Source organism: Pseudophryne corroboree, chromosome 3, assembly GCF_028390025.1.
Source record: "Pseudophryne corroboree isolate aPseCor3 chromosome 3, aPseCor3.hap2, whole genome shotgun sequence".
NCBI classification, from domain to species: domain Eukaryota; kingdom Metazoa; phylum Chordata; class Amphibia; order Anura; family Myobatrachidae; genus Pseudophryne; species Pseudophryne corroboree.
Genome location: NC_086446.1, coordinates 628,557,641 through 628,575,605, shown reverse-complemented (window position 1 = coordinate 628,575,605; position 17,965 = coordinate 628,557,641). Strand labels below are relative to the sequence as shown.

General features: G+C 43.5%; 1 long non-coding RNA gene across 1 annotated transcript; it reads right to left on the bottom strand.

Moving 5' to 3' along the window:
* Nucleotides 1-1,503: 1,503 nt before the first annotated feature.
* Nucleotides 1,504-2,795, bottom strand: LOC135058100 (uncharacterized). Its single transcript, XR_010244599.1, has 5 exons — nt 2,420-2,795; nt 2,269-2,335; nt 2,112-2,182; nt 1,966-2,037; nt 1,504-1,711 (listed from the first exon to the last, which is right to left on the bottom strand). It is a non-coding gene; the product is annotated as an uncharacterized LOC135058100 (long non-coding RNA).
* Between the last annotated feature and the right edge of the window lie 15,170 nt (nt 2,796-17,965).

Here is a 17,965-nt window from a genome sequence, read left to right as displayed (position 1 = left end):
ATTATAGGCAATTAGCAAGACACCTCCAATAAAGGAGTTGTTCTGCAGGTGGTGACCACAGACCACTTCTCAGCTCCTATGCTTTCTGGCTGATGTTTTGGTAACTTTTGAAAGCTGGCGGTGCTTTCACTCTAGTGGTAGAATGAGACGGAGTCTACAACTCACACAAGTGGCTCAGGTAGTGCAGCTCATCCAGGATGGCACATCAATGCGAGCTGTGGCAAGAAGGTTTGCTGTGTCTGTCAGCGTAGTGTCCAGAGCATGGAGTCGCTACCAGGAGACAGGCCAGTACATCAGGAGGCGTGGAGGAGGCCATAGGAGGGCAACAACCCAGCAGCAGGACCGCTACCTCCGCCTTTGTGCAAGGAGGAACAGGAGGAGCACTGCCAGAGCCCTGCAAAATGACCTCCAGCAAGCCACAAATGTGCATGTGTCTACTCAAACGATCGGAAACAGACTCCATGAGGGTGGTATGAGGGCCCGACGTCCACAGGTGGGGGTTGTGCTTACAGCCCAACACCGTGCAGGACGTTTGGCATTTGCCAGAGAACACCAAGATTGTCAAATTCGCCTCTGGCGCCCTGTGCTCTTCACAGATGAAAGCAGGTTCTCACTGAGCACATGTGACAGACGTGACAGAGTCTGGAGACGCCAAGGAGAACGTTCTGCTGCCTGCAACATCCTCCAGCATGACTGGTTTGGCAGTGGGTCAGTAATGGTGTGGGGTGGCATTTCTTTGGGGGGCCGCACAGCCCTCCATGTGCTCGCCAGAGGTAGCCTGGCTGCCATTAGGTACCGAGATGAGATCCTCAGACCCCTTGTGAGACCATATGCTGGTGCGGTTGGCCCTGGGTTCCTCCTAATGCAAGACAATGCTAGACCTCATGTGGCTGGAGTGTGTCAGCAGTTCCTGCAAGACGAAGGCATTGATGCTATGGACTGGCCCGCCCGTTCCCCAGACCTGAATCCAATTGAGCACATCTGGGACATCATGTCTCTCTCCATCCACCAACGCCACGTTGCAGCACAGACTGTCCAGGAGTTGGCGGATGCTTTAGTCCAGGTCTGGGAGGAGATCCCTCAGGAGACCATCCGCCACCTCATCAGGAGCATGCCTAGGGGTTGTAGGGAGGTCATACAGGCACGTGGAGGCCACACACACTACTGAGCCTCATTTTGACTTGTTTTAAGGACATTACATCAAAGTTGGATCAGCCTGTAGTGTGTTTTTCCACTTTAATTTTGAGTGTGACTCCAAATCCAGACCTCCATGGGTTAATAAATTTGCTTTCCATTGATAATTTTTGTTTGATTTTGTTGTCAGCACATTCAGCTATGTAAAGAACAAAGTATTTAATAAGAATATTTCATTCATTCAGATTTAGGATGTGTTATTTTAGTGTTCCCTTTATTTTTTTGAGCAGTGTGTATGTATATATATATATATATATATATATATATATAACACAAATATTCAGAGTGCGCACAGATACAATGGCATAATTAAAATTGAAATAATTACTCAAAGTAAAATCCAACCAGCATAACCGGAATGATAGAAAGATTATTTTTAATACACGTTAAAATTTGTCATACACGTTGTTCCATAAGCACAATACACATTTATGCAGAAACAGTGTATGCTATATATATCTCATAAAACCCAACGCGTTTCGTCCATTATGGACTTCATCAGGGGTACAAGTCACAGCTGGTAGGGTAAATAGAGGAGAGAAGAGGAGAAAAAAGAGCAAATGAGATACATCAAAACAGTAACATATCTTCATCAACCAGTTCACTTCATAGATTCATTTCACAATATATCAAAAAACAAGAGGGATATGGGAAATAACTCATGGTGTGACATTAAAGTTGATAAACGTATCTCTACAATCAAGAGAACTAGATGTTGAGGAAAGAGGGATATTCTCAAATCTATTCTTAGGTATATAATATCATACTTACTGGAATAATGCTTTAGCAAATTTCCTACAAGATGATCTCACTGTGAAGAGTGATAAAACGTGATATATATCTCTAATGGAGAGAGAGTGTTAATTAGATTTAATCAAGCTAACTATATACCAGCTAGAGGGTTGATTATTACTTACATAATGATACTAGAAACTCTCGTGAACTTCTAATCAGCTGCTCCTTAATTGTGGTTCCTTGTAGGTACTTTCTATGGAACACACAGATTTTTTGCTACTGATAAGGATTTAACCCATTGCAGCCCAATTTGTATTTAAGGTATATTCAGATACTTACATTTAATTATGGGGCAAATGACCAATTAGATTGTGTCCTCCAAGATTAATGAAAGTTCACAAGGGATCTAAATAGATTAAATAATGTTCATGGTAATTTCTAACAATAATATTATAATCGGACAGTGGACTGGGATAGTGAATCTACTTACTTTAAAGTCAAGCCAATAACACCAAACAAAATGTCCAGTGAGGAAAGCAGCTGTAATAAATAGAAATAATCAGATCTTTACCTCACAATCAATTAGGTGAGAGGTTGATCAATTTAATTTAAGGTCGTAAAGTAGTACTTACACTAAAAGGTTCTGGATGTGTGTCAGCCTCCTCTCCTGGATGGTAAGTGAACTGGAGAGGCTATATCTGGCCTATTTATACCTAGGAGTGAATTACCTCACTTCCTATGCTCTAATGATTGGTTGATCGAATAGATCTAAATAAGTGTATATCCAAGGTGTAGCATGGGAAATCTACCCTATGCTCTGTACAGCATGAAATTGTCATCCATATAGGTCTTAAAAAATGACCTTAATGTTCATATAACAACTTAAATAGCAGGCTTCCGTCCTGCGTTCCACCTAGATCATGGTGGAACGCATGGACTTCCGCCTAGTGCGTACTTCCTGTAACTGAGATGAATGTATATAACATCATCAGTTAACCTAATGGGATTAATTAAGCCCAGAGAGGGGGAATGTATGTTAAGCCCAGGGAGAGACGTATTGGGGCTGGGAAGTTTTAAGATCCCATTCGGCACGTCTGCCGCGGATCTCCCCGCTTTGCGTTCCAACCGCATCACCTGTGGAGCGCACCGCGTCATTACCGGATGTTGTCATGCGTTCCACCCATAAGCGATACTGGAACGCATATCTACCTACTCAGTTTGCACGTTAATGCTGGGCTCAATGGTGTATTCCATTATCGGACAAATCAAACGCACTGCAGATGGAAAAATTATGTAATTTATAGTTGTTATTTTGCGAATAGGACCCTATTTCCTCAATACCTTTACAAGGGTTCACAATTTACACACAGTATGACATCCATACAATACAGTGCAATATTATGGATACCACCAATACTACATATGACTTTATAAAGAGAATAATAGTATATGATCAGACATAAGTTGTAATATACAGTCGAATAGACAGACCCTCTATAATAAGTATAGCAATGTGATAAAGATGTGCCATAATTGTGTAATATCATATATCAGCATGGCCAAAAATATGTTTTAAAAATTGTTAGATAGATAATCTAGTATACGATAGGGAAACTTTATAATGATAACAGTATATACCCTAGGTGAACGTTTTCATATCTTAAATAGGACACCTAGGTCTGTTCTAGGTCAATATAAGATCAGAACCATTCATACCACGATGTTTACATATCAAAATGACTGTTGATCTCTAACAACCTAAAAAAGAGACTATATCAATGATATAGTCTCTCTCAACTTATTATAGAGGGTCTGTCTATTCGACTGTATATTACAACTTATGTCTGATCATATACTATTATTCTCTTTATAAAGTCATATGTAGTATTGGTGGTATCCATAATATTGCACTGTATTGTATGGATGTCATACTGTGTGTAAATTGTGAACCCTTGTAAAGGTATTGAGGAAATAGGGTCCTATTCGCAAAATAACAACTATAAATTACATAATTTTTCCATCTGCAGTGCGTTTGATTTGTCCGATAATGGAATACACCATTGAGCCCAGCATTAACGTGCAAACTGAGTAGGTAGATATGCGTTCCAGTATCGCTTATGGGTGGAACGCATGACAACATCCGGTAATGACGCGGTGCGCTCCACAGGTGATGCGGTTGGAACGCAAAGCGGGGAGATCCGCGGCAGACGTGCCGAATGGGATCTTAAAACTTCCCAGCCCCAATACGTCTCTCCCTGGGCTTAACATACATTCCCCCTCTCTGGGCTTAATTAATCCCATTAGGTTAACTGATGATGTTATATACATTCATCTCAGTTACAGGAAGTACGCACTAGGCGGAAGTCCATGCGTTCCACCATGATCTAGGTGGAACGCAGGACGGAAGCCTGCTATTTAAGTTGTTATATGAACATTAAGGTCATTTTTTAAGACCTATATGGATGACAATTTCATGCTGTACAGAGCATAGGGTAGATTTCCCATGCTACACCTTGGATATACACTTATTTAGATCTATTCGATCAACCAATCATTAGAGCATAGGAAGTGAGGTAATTCACTCCTAGGTATAAATAGGCCAGATATAGCCTCTCCAGTTCACTTACCATCCAGGAGAGGAGGCTGACACACATCCAGAACCTTTTAGTGTAAGTACTACTTTACGACCTTAAATTAAATTGATCAACCTCTCACCTAATTGATTGTGAGGTAAAGATCTGATTATTTCTATTTATTACAGCTGCTTTCCTCACTGGACATTTTGTTTGGTATTATTGGCTTGACTTTAAAGTAAGTAGATTCACTATCCCAGTCCACTGTCCGATTATAATATTATTGTTAGAAATTACCATGAACATTATTTAATCTATTTAGATCCCTTGTGAACTTTCATTAATCTTGGAGGACACAATCTAATTGGTCATTTGCCCCATAATTAAATGTAAGTATCTGAATATACCTTAAATACAAATTGGGCTGCAATGGGTTAAATCCTTATCAGTAGCAAAAAATCTGTGTGTTCCATAGAAAGTACCTACAAGGAACCACAATTAAGGAGCAGTTGATTAGAAGTTCACGAGAGTTTCTAGTATCATTATGTAAGTAATAATCAACCCTCTAGCTGGTATATAGTTAGCTTGATTAAATCTAATTAACACTCTCTCTCCATTAGAGATATATATCACGTTTTATCACTCTTCACAGTGAGATCATCTTGTAGGAAATTTGCTAAAGCATTATTCCAGTAAGTATGATATTATATACCTAAGAATAGATTTGAGAATATCCCTCTTTCCTCAACATCTAGTTCTCTTGATTGTAGAGATACGTTTATCAACTTTAATGTCACACCATGAGGTATTTCCCATATCCCTCTTGTTTTTTGATATATTGTGATATGAATCTATGAAGTGAACTGGTTGATGAAGATATGTTACTGTTTTGATGTATCTCATTTGCTCTTTTTTCTCCTCTTCTCTCCTCTATTTACCCTACCAGCTGTGACTTGTACCCCTGATGAAGTCCATAATGGACGAAACGCGTTGGGTTTTATGAGATATATATAGCATACACTGTTTCTGCATAAATGTGTATTGTGCTTATGGAACAACGTGTATGACAAATTTTAACGTGTATTAAAAATAATCTTTCTATCATTCCGGTTATGCTGGTTGGATTTTACTTTGAGTAATTATTTCAATTTTAATTATGCCATTGTATCTGTGCGCACTCTGAATATTTGTGTTATATTTTATCTATCGTCTCCCACTAGCAGGGAGACTTTTCAAGAGGTGCTGCCCTATCCTTGGTACAGCGCGAATTAAGGGTATTGTTGTATATATATATATATATATATAAACAATAGGCTAGAAACCACAGCACTCATACATCCGCGGTGCCAGTGGTATTGTGACCACACCATTTAAATTAAAAAAATCATACAAATTCAGCACTCACCTAATATTAAACACTTCAAACTGTAATTCATGTGAATTCAGGGAATGTTAGTTCCAAAATATTGCAATAGTTTGTTAAGCTGACCAGCCCCTTCATGGCCATTCCCATTTGGTCAGTCCCTACACTGACTTTCAAAAATCTGAGCATTGCTCTCAGGCATCTTTTAGATTTGAAATACACAGTATGCTTCTATCATGGGTTTAGGCCCTGTCTCACTCTTTTAAATAGACAGGAACCACACCCAAGCATATCAGTTAATAAACACCCAGGGAATTTCTTAACATTTAATTTACATATGGACAATAGGGGTGCAAGAAAAAGTGTATAGCGATGCAAGAAAAATCAGAAGAACACAACTGCCCTAATGTTTGCTGTTTTGGTTTTCATTCTAATAATAATCGTGTATTGCAGCCATTATCTCTACTAATAATACACCATCAGATGATCTCTAGGCAAGATTGTTCTTGTGTCTGCCGATTAGCAGAGAGCAGATGTCAATATATTTTTGTCTCAGGTCCACGCTGTGAACTTTTACTGTGGCCTATGATCTGCACCTGATCATATTAGTTTTGAAGGAACACTACTTTGAATGCATAATTACCCAAGCTATTGTTCTAGTGTTGCTGATGTGGTTAGAAACATGTTCATTCTTGCAGTGTCGATTTAGATAAATTTGTTGCAATTGCTTACTAGAACTATGGTTCTAGTATTATAGTTCTGGTAAATGTCTGTGTGTGGAGGTGGTGGGGAACGGTTGTTGAGGGTTTATTTTATTTCTTTAATTTCTTTGCAAAAGGATGTTCAAGCAAAGGGAATGAGCATGAGAAGGCAATCTACTGTATTTATGTGAATAGGTTCTATACTTACAACATTCTTCTAAGTAGGAAATATTAATTTCCTTAATGGCCTTCATTCAGATGTGGTTGGAGATGTACCCTGATACGCAAAATACTGATGTTTGGCACTTTGCACATATGCAGGACATGTTCTGCATGTTTGCAAATGGGTCCTGTGACACAGGATGTAGGGATAGCATCAGACTGGCAGTGATTGACAGTCAGATGCTATATGGGGGCGGTGATGGAAAACAGAGGTGTGTCGCCACCGTTTAGCGGGAGGGAAGAGGCCAGGGATCTCCGTCGTTGCACGGAGATTTCCTGGCCTCTGCAACGGGTGGCTATGCATCATCCTGGGTGATGCAAGCCACCCAATGGTGCTGGGGAACAGTGGTGCCGAGAGAGGGGGAAGAGGGTACAAATTACCTGGGCCCAGGTCTGATGGAGGGGCCCAGTGGGGGCTCAGGCCCATGCCTCCTTCGATTTGTCCATGTCCTCTGAAGAGTACCTGGGTCCAGCCAGGCTCTCTACTGCCCTAGCTGGGAGGCATGCCATGCTTCTGTGAATGGGTGCTTCTCATATGCTAGACACGCCCCCAAAGAGGTGTGACCATGCCTCCTGCATGCTGTGGTCACACCCCCTCCATAGGGGTGGGGGGACCAGAAAGTTGTTGTACCAGGGCCTAGGATTTCTCTTGGCAGCCCTGCTGGGGAACATACGATACTGCGCTCTTTGGACGCAGTTCAGATCAGCAATGCAGCTATATTACCATTTTGGTGTCATTGCTGCTGCTTTTGTGTAAGCAGCAGCGATAGCATCTTCAATTGTACGTGTATTTTCTCTGTAGGCAACCTCATTCAGCGACATGCTGGTGACGCATCCGTAACAAGCCCATAAGATGGGCCATCTCTGTGCATGTGCTAAGACACCTTCCTGTCACCACCCACGGGCACTCAATACATTTGAAAAACATTTCAGAGACTGTGCCACATTCACCGTGCCACCATAGAGAAAAAGTCCAGTCGTATAAGGTTTCAACATGACAGATGGCTGTTGCACTTTACTGCTTTTATTTGTTACTTTGTAAATGACCCATAATGAAGTTATGAGCAACAAAACATGCAGCAAGGCTGGGTTGCACCAGTAGAGCAGGAAATGGAAAGCGTGGGAAGCCTATAGAGACCTTATTCCTCACTTTTGTTATGAATGCACATAAGTATTAAATAGTAGTGTAGGATGATGTTATGTTAAAAGTAACATAGTATAGTAATAGAAGAATCCTTGGCTAGCACTTTCCACTCGCGCATGCCTGCAAACGCAGTAGTGCACATGGGGGGTAATTCTGAGTTGATCGTAGCAGGAACTTTATTAGCAGTTGGGCAAAACCATGTGCACTGCAGGGGAGGCAGATATAACATGTGCAGAGAGAGATAGATTTGGGTGTGGTGAGTTCAATCTGCAATCTAAATTACAGTGTAAAAATAAAGCATCCAGTATTTACCCTGCACAGAAACAAAATAACCCACCCAAATCTAACTCTCTCTGCACATGTTATATCTGCCTCCCCTGCAATGCACATGGGGGTAATTCCAAGTGGATCGCAGCAGGAATTTTGTTAGCAGTTGGGCAAAACCATGTGCACTGCAGGGGAGGCAGATTTAACATGTGCAGAGAGAGTTAGATTTGGGTGTGGTGTGTTCAATCTGCAATCTAATTTGCAGTGTAAAAATAAAGCAGCCAGTATTTACCCTGCACAAAAACAAAGTAACCCACCCAAATCTAACTCTCTCTGCAAATGTTATATCTGCCCCCACTGCAGTGCACATGGTTTTGCCCAACTGCTAACAAACTTGCTGCTGCGTTCAACTTGGAATTACCCCCATGGCTCCCAAAGATGTGAGATCCCCTCACTTCTTATACGCTGCAGGGATGGCTCCTTTCAGAGCCCATGTCCCTTCAAGCAGTGCTGTAACCAGACATTTTAGCGCTATGTGCAAGAAACAGCACCGGTGCCCCCCCCCCCCCCCCCCAATACATAAAACAGGGTCAGTGCGCGCCGCAGGCGTGGCTTCATGGGGAAGGGGCATAGCCACAGAGCTCCCTTTTACACATTAAGGCAGGCAGAGCTCGCTTTCACACATTAAGGCAGGCAGAGCTCACTTTTACACATTACAGCAGGTAGAGTCCTCTTTTATACAGTACGGCATGCAGAGCTCCCTTTTACACATTACGGCAGGTAGAGTCCCCTTTTTACACATTACGGCAGCAGAGTTTCACTTTTTACACATTAGCAGGCTGAGTTCCCTTTTTACACATAACAGCAGGCAGTCAACCTTTTTTTACAAATTAGGCAGGCAGCCCCTTTTTACACATTACAGCAGCAGAGTCCCCCTTTTTACACATTAGGCAGGCAGAGTCCCTTTTTTTTACACATTGCAGCAGTGGCACACTGGGGGAGAGCTAGGGAGAAAGCAGTTGAGAGGAACACTGGGGGAGAGCTAGGGAAAGAACAGGTGAGCAGCACACAGGAGGAGAGCTAGGGTTACAGCAGGTGAGGGGCACGCAGGGGTAGGGCTAGGGAAAGAGCAGGTTAGAAGCACACTGGGGGAGAGCTAGGGAAAAAGCAGGTGAGAGGAACGTGGGGGGAGAGCTAGGGTTAGAGCAGGTGATGGGTACGCGGGGGGAGGACTAGGGAGAGAGCAGGTGAGAGGAAGGCGGGAGGAGGGCTAGGGAGAGAGCAGGTGAGAGGAAACGGGGGTAAGGTTAGGGAGAAAGTAGGTGAGAGAAACGTGGGGGGAGGGCTAGGGAGAGAGCAAGTGAGAGGAATGCAGGGAGAGGGCTAGGGAGAGAGCAGGTGAGAGGAACGCAGAGGGAGAGCTAGGGAGAGAGCAGGTGAGAGTAACATGGGGGAGGGCTAGAGAGAGAGAGCAGATAAGAGGAACGCAGGGAGAGAGCAGGTGAGAGGAACGCAGAGGGAGAGCTAGGGAGAGAGCAGGTGAGAGTAACATGGGGGAGGGCTAGGGAGAGAGCAGATGAGAGGAACGCAGGGAGAGAGCAGGTGAGAGGAATGCAGGGGGAGGGCTAGGGAGAGTGCAGGTGACAGTAACATGGGGGAGGGCTAGGGAGAGAGCAGATGAGAGAAACATGGGGGGAGGGCTTGGGATAGAGGTGAGTGGCATATAGAGGGGAGCACTATGGAGAGAGCAAGTGAGAGGCCCACCAGGGAGGGGGGGATGGGGGGGTTGTAATAAGTCCCTACCCTGTGGTGGTGTGCGCTCCTGTGAATACGACTACTGTAGGGAGGTGTGCAGCGCTGACAGGCGCTGGTGCACGGGTCCCTGCTCCATCCTTTGTTTTCACCTTCCCTGGCTCTTCAGCAGCTGCAGCTCCCCATGATCTGATGACACGCCCGGCGCTGAGGAGCGAGGCTGTGGGGAGAAGGGATTGGTGAAGAGCATGCTCTGCCTCCTCCCCCAAGATCAGCTGCTGCCAGGCGACACAGTCCTCATTTTCCAGGCTCCACTCCAAGTCCATGTAGTAACGCTGGTGAGCGGTGCAGCCCAGTCTGGGGTGGGGGAGGAGAAGGGGTATGTAGAGGACACCGTGCTCCTCGGCAGCGCTGCAGTTACCAAGCGGCGATGGCGGGCGGTAGTGTGGCGTAGCCCGGCGGGTGTTTGCTGAGATTTTTCTGCCTCAGCGCACTGCGCTGTGTGCAATGCCCCTGTCGTCCATAGCTCGTTATGGCTCTGCCTTCAAGTGTATTTTAACACATTTGGACAAATTTGAGGGCCCCATTTATTAAAGAAAAATAACACCAGCTGCATTTTTCGTTTATTATTACTGTGATACTGTGAAAGTGCAGCTGGTATTCAGCAGAACTTAGCGGTCCGGTGAGGTCCAGCGAAGTGTGCCCCCTCAGCGCTGTTCTTCACTTTCTTGCTGGCATCATACTGCTGCAAAAAAATGGGCTGCTGAGTCTGTGCATGTGCATGACTTCTTCACCTGGTGGGGACCCATTAATGCCCAGACGGTTTCGCTGAAGCTGGAAAGGCAGTGCTGGGTCCCAATTGCCGGCAATGGGGTCCGTACCGCTCTCACCAACTGCTGTTGAGAGCGGTACAGGAGCAAAGAGCGGTAAACTTAGTTTACAGCTGTTTGATGAATACTAAAAGGATGTCATAAACCCTCAAGTGAGTGCTAAAGGGGATAGGCATTGTTGACAAATGGGGGTCTTATTGTGGAAATAGTGGTGATAAGAAATGATAATTATAGGATCTAGAACCAGGATGTAGTGAATATACCGGCATTCGGGATACTGATGCCAAAGTCCCGACAGCCAAAATGCTGACAGCACTCGCCACAGCTATTCCCACTTGTGGGTATCCATCACACCCATAGAGTGGTAAAAGATCCCAGTGGCAAACGCACGATTTCTAGAGGGGGGTTTCCAAAAGCAGTCCATAATCTCCCACTCTGCGGAACATTGGAGCAAGTGTGGGAGTCTGGGGGAGTGTTAGAAGAACCTAGTATAGATCCTGGACATTAATGTTCACATTGATCTTTTTTACACTGGTACTGGATGGAATACAGTATTAATATTTAACATTATAGATGGTCTATAGTATAGGCTGTATCCAACATTTAAATAATATAAATATGTGGTCAGGAAAAGGTTAAACAAGCCATAATAAATACACAAAACCAGTATCACACATTCTGCCACCTCATTGTAAAGCTCCTGACTCTTCTTCTTAGTAGCTGCTCTCTGGTCCAGTGACTGATTGAGGACTTAGATCCACACACCGCAAACTTGGTAGAAGAAGCTGCTACACTGGACATGCACAGCAGCTCTGCTCTGTCCCTTAAACTGCATGATGAGTAAGGAGCTCTAGTAATTGTATTATATACCATTGCTGTTGTCATAATTTAAGCCACTTGCCAAGAAGAGAGGGGTTTCTGGGCAACCAGCGCCCCCCCCCCCCCCCCACATTTGCCTATTGATCCCTTGGCAAAGGGATTTAACTTATCTTCTTTCACAAGTGTTCCCCCGGTCTCCGTGGCGCATTGAAGCTGTGCAATGCATATAAGTAACAAGGCTTCTCTAACACCAGATACGGCCACACAGAGGGACACTGGGGCTTTATTTCCCTCAGCATAGCAGTATTCCTACTCTCACCCATCTTCCGCTCTTATGATGAGGAGGGGCAGCAGATGGGGGTACCTGCAAAGTATGCTGTACTAATCTTCATGTCTTCACTATTCCTAAAACAGCTATATCTAGTTTAATACTGGTTTCTATTATTTCTAATAGTTCCTAATAGCTATACCTATTTTAATACAAATGCACCTATGGTTTGAGCAAAATGCCTAGTGATTTAAAATAGGAGCAATCTATTCTTGGCTTTTTACTATGTGACCGAGGAATCGGTAATATACTTTCTCTTAACTTGTCATCCTTCACAGGTGTTCCCCCAGTCCCCGTGGCGCATTGAAGCCTTGCAATGCATATAGTAACAAGGCTTCCCTAACACCAAATACGGCGACACGGAGGAACACTGGGGCTTTATTTCTTTCAGCATAGCAGTATCCCCACTCTCACCCATCTTCCGCTTTTATGATGAGGAAGGGCAGCAGATGGGGGTATCTGCAAAATATGCTGTACTAATTCTTTAAATTTTTACACCTTTCATATGCTCCTAGCAAAATAGCTATATTGATTTCTATACAGGTGCACCTATGAATTAAGTCCTGACCGTGTATCACTGTTTGTTCCCATTAGTACAGCACTTCAATGTAAATACTTTGAAAAAAGAAAAAACTGTTTTGATTTTGTGTGTATAAGATACCCCGCTGTGGGCTAAAACTGACGGGATTATGCATCACTGTTTGTCCTCATGAACACAATATTTGGAGGTGGACGAAATTAAGAAGCTGTTTAAACCTATGTGTATGATACACCCCGCCGTGGGTTCAAATCTATAGGATCATGCAGTAGTGTCTGCCCTCAAAAAACAGGAGAAAAATCTGTGGAGGGGGACATAATTATAGAAATTGTGCATGATGCTCACATAAAATGCAAGCCTGCAACAATGTAACAATGTCATTACGTATTACTGTGTAGCAAATTCCAACATTTTGTAACAGTTTCTTGAATGTGACTCAGAGAACAGGGAGAGTGAATTTATGCCATTCAAGTAATACTGTTGTACGCATTCAGTAACACGGTCCAGTTGTATAGCTGGGATTTAAATTGTTCCTAATTTGGAACGTATTTTATTCATATTATTTTTTTCTATGATAGGGGATACAGTCACATGCATTTAATACTTACCTCAGTTGCTTTGGGTCTATTGCCATATGTTCTTTTTCTTATTATTATTATTATTCTCAGAAATTAATTCTTTTCCCCATTTTTATTATCTTGGTAAGAAATAAAAGTTAAGTTTTAACTTTATACATCATATCTTTATTCATAAAAAAAATGTTTTCATTAAAAGAGTGCTCCAAAAAGGAATTTCCTATGGGGATTAGTCCCCAAAAATAGTGTCTCTGTGGAGTGTTAGAAGAACCTAGTATAGATCATGGACATTAATGTTCACATTGATCTTTTTTACACTGGTACTGGATGGAATACAGTATTAATATTTAACATTATAGATGGTCTATAGTATAGGCTGTATCCAACATTTAAATAATATAAATATGTGGTCAGGAAAAGGTTAAACAAGCCATAATAAATACACAAAACCAGTATCACACATTCTGCCACCTCATGGTAAGGCTCCTGACTCTTCTTCTTAGTAGCTGCTCTCTGGTCCAGTGACTGATTGAGGACTTAGATCCACACACCGCAAACTTGGTAGAAGAAGCTGCTACACTGGACATACACAGCAGCTCTGCTCTGTCCCTTAAACTGCATGATGAGTAAGGAGCTCTAGTAATTGTATTATATACCATTGCTGTTGTCGTAATTTCAGCCACTTGCCAAGAAGAGAGGGGTTTCTGGGCAACCAGCGCCCCCCCGCATTTGCCTATTGATCCCTTGGCAAGCGCAGCAAGCCACCGGGCCCGCAAGGGGACTCGTAGTGCTCGCCCTGGTGCCGGCATTCCGTGGGCGGGATGCCGGAGTCAAGATATTGACACACGCCATCCTGTCTGCTGGGTTTTATACCCAACGCCTAGGACCTACTGTATATGCCCCTAAACCATAGTAGTTGGAGATGTATGTAACTTTTATATGGTAATACCAAGCATTCTCCTGTTGTTCATACTTATATAAGATATGCATATAAATCTCCAATATTTGCTTTAAACTGTGTCATTTTGTAATGATTTTAGACATGCAGGGAAGACTATAATAGAGTGTAAGATTTTATTAAATTCAAACTGCGGGAACACATCAGCAAGTTTAATTTTTGTGTGTTGCATTTTTTGCGACTTGGACCTGTAATAGTGACTTTTGGCAATGAGTTGTTTTTTTTACATTGCCAGATTCTGTTGCAGCTATTTGCATTCTACTGAAATATGACACTTTGCAACTAGAGAGATAATCCTGATATTCCCGTGACTTCTGCAAATTTGCTAGCTATTATACTGTATATGGGGGGTAATTCTGAGTTGATCGCAGCAGCAAGTTTGTTAGCAATTGGGCAAAACCATGTGTACTGCAGGTGTGACAGATATAACATTTGCAGAGAGAGTTAGATTTGGGTGGGTTATTTTGTTTCTGTGCAGGGTAAATACTGGCTGCTTTATTTTTACACTGCAATTTAGATTTCAGTTTGAATGCACCCCACCCAAATCTAACTCTCTCTGCACATGTTATATCTGCCCCCCCTGCAGTGCACATGGTTTTGCCCAACTGCTAAAAAAATTCCTGCTGCGATCAACTTGGAATTACCCCCATGGGCCGCAGTAATTGCCCACAAAAAGTTGGACTTGGTGAAATGGTATTTTGCATTGTCCACTAGTCAAGAGTACCTACTGGTGTTGATAATTACTTCACATTAATTTTTTCTATTGAGCGAGATCAATTTAAACCAGGAATTCATATTTTTGAGATGTTTGGGGAAAATAGAACATCTTAGTAACACCCTAAAGCAACAGTCACCACAACTCAGGTACTGTAGCTTGACCCCTGGGGTGCTGCTGCCTGACCTCAGGAGGAGTCCGCAATTAACTACCCTGAGTCCCCTCACCCGTCCGTACCACTCCTCCACCTCGGAGGACACAGATTCTAGAGGTCATACCTGACCTCTAGCGTCTGACAGGGATCATAGTGCTGCAGCATTACCCGGGAGTGCTCAATGGCGGGAGAAGAAGCAGCTTTCTTATGCCCTGACACCCCTGACAACAAGCATTACATCCCTGACAACAAGCATTACATCCCTGACAACGAGCATTACATCCCTGGCAATAAGTATTACACCCCTGACAATGAGAATGACACCCCAAGCATGAAAACCCTAGCAATGAGCATTACACCCCTGGCAACGAGCATGACACCCCTAAAAATGAGTATGACACCCCTGGCAATGAGCATGACACCCAAAGCATGAAACCTCTGGCAACGAGCATTACACCCCTGGCAACAAGTTTGATACCTGGAGCATGAAACCCCTGGCAATGAGCATGACACCCCTGGCAATGAGCATGACACCCCTGACAATGAGCATGACACCCAGAGCATGAAACCCCTGGCAACGAGCATTACACCCCTGGCAATGAGCATTACATCCAGAGCATGTAAGCCATGGCAACAAGCATGACACCCAGAGCATGAAACCCCTGGCAATGAGCATTACACCCCTAACAATGAGCATGACACCCCTGGCAACGAGCATTACACCTTTGGCAATGAGCATGATACCAAGAACATGAAATTTCTACCAATGATCATTACACCCCTGACAACAAGCATTACACCCTTAGCAATGAGCATGACACCCCTGGCAACGAGCATTACACCTTTGGCAATGAGCATGACACCAAGAACATGAAATCTCTGCCAATGATCATTACACCCCTGACAACAAGCATTACACCCTTAGCCAGAGGTTCTCAAACTCGGTCCTCGGGAGCCCACACAGTGCATGTTTTGCAGGTAACCCAGCAGGTGCACAGGTGTATTAATTACTCACTGACACATTTTAAAAGGTCCACAGGTAGAGCTAATTATTTCACTTGCGATTCTGTGAGGAGACCTGCAAAACATGCACTGTGTGGGGTCCGGAGGACCGAGTTTGAGAACCTCTGCCCTTAGCAATGAGCATGACACCCAGAGCATGAAACCCCTGGCAACAAGCATGACACCCAGAGTATGAAACCCCCGGCAACAAGCATGGAACCCAGAGCATGAAACTCCTGGCAACAAGCATGGAACCCAGAGCATGAAACCCCTGGCAACGAGCATAAACCCCTGGCAACGAACATGGAACCGAGAGCATGAAAACCCCTGACAATGATCATGAGACCCCTGAAAACAAGCAGGTAATTTGAAAGTAATTAGAAGCCTTACTGTGGAGCATAATATGTAATGGGTTTTACAGAGGGTGTCATAATGTGTCACAGGCATTATGATGTGTGGCATAATGTATCATGGTTAGGCAGTGAGTGGTATATTGTGTTGGGCATTTTGGTGTGTGACATAATGTATCACAGGCATTACGGTGTATGGCATAATGTATCATGGGCATTGCAGTGTGTGGCATAATGTGTCATGGGTATTGCGGTGTATGGTATAAAGTATCACGGGCATTACAGTATGTGGCATAATGTGTCACAGGCATTACGGTGTGTGGCATAATGTATCATGGGCATTGCGGTGTGTGGTATTATGTGCCAGGGACATTGTGTGTGGCATAATGTATCACGTGCATTATGGTGTGTGACATAATGTATCATGGACATTACGGTTTGTGGCATAATGTATCAGGGACATAGCAACAATATTACTGTATTAATGAAATGCATTGTTGTTTCTCTTTGAAACATTTATTTTATTTTCATGAAATGACTTTTGGTTTTTCGGTTATTAACCAGATTTTTTTATCCAGATTTTTAGCTCTTTAGGAGTTTTTTTTGAATCAATAGTTTTTATTGAAAAGATAAACATTTTTATGGGGTACAGAACGAAGAAAAAAGGGGGGGTGATACATCAACACAGTGTAAGGGTCGGTATGGTAGGGATGTAGAAGAAAGAGGGAGGGGGGGGGGGGGGAGAATAGGGGTCCAGACTAGAATTGGAGAGTGTTACATCGGAGCCTTGTATACATAATACATCAGAGAACAGAGAAGTTGGGACATATAGAAAAACTATACATTGCAGTAAGGTAGTAGTGGCCTAATCCTGTTGAGCAGAAGTTATAGGTACGCTTTAGAAGATGGTATTGGGGGGAGACCTAGTAGGGGTCGACTCTTAACAGGGAGGGGAAGGTGTAACTGCCTAGGTAATGGGGGGTGTGATGATAGGTGTTGTATTTTAGATCCCGAATGGGCTAAGTGGGGGTGAGGTGGATTTATGAAGATACTGAGACCCTTCAATCGAGGAAATAAAGGTTTGCCACGCGAGCCAGCGCGTTTTGAGGGAAGAGAAGTTGGGGGAGGAGGAAGCTGAATCTGTCTCCATATGGAAATGGTGGTTTATCTTATGTATAACTCTTAGCAGGGTAGGGGGAGTGGATTGTTTCCACATTTGGGCTAGGTTTGCTCGAGCGGCTATCAGGATGTGGCCCAGGACATATCTGGCAGGTGGCGTTATTGAAGCGGGGACGACTTGTAATAATGCTAGAGTTGGGTCTGGAGCTAGGTGGGTGGACAGAACTTTGTTTATTAGCTCAAATACATCTAACCAGTATTTAGTGATCTTTGGGCACGACCAGAATATGTGGAAGACATGTCCTACCGAGCCGCATAGTCTCCAGCATTTATTACTGTGAGAGGGCCAGAATTTATGTATTCGGTCCGGGGTTTGGTATAGTCTGTTCACTAGTTTAATATGCATTTCAGTGTGGTTTAGGCACTGGGACATGGAGTGCGAGGTTAAAAAGATTTGACGCCAGTCGTTTGGAGATAGGGTTTTTCCTAGGTCCTGTTCCCATTTCTTTTGGGCGTTTGACTTGGAAGGAGAGGTAGGGGTAATCCGAAGTTTATACCAGTATGTGATGTCGCCTTTGGAATCTGGTAAGGAGAGACGAGAAAAGAGAGTATGTGAGGATGTGTGG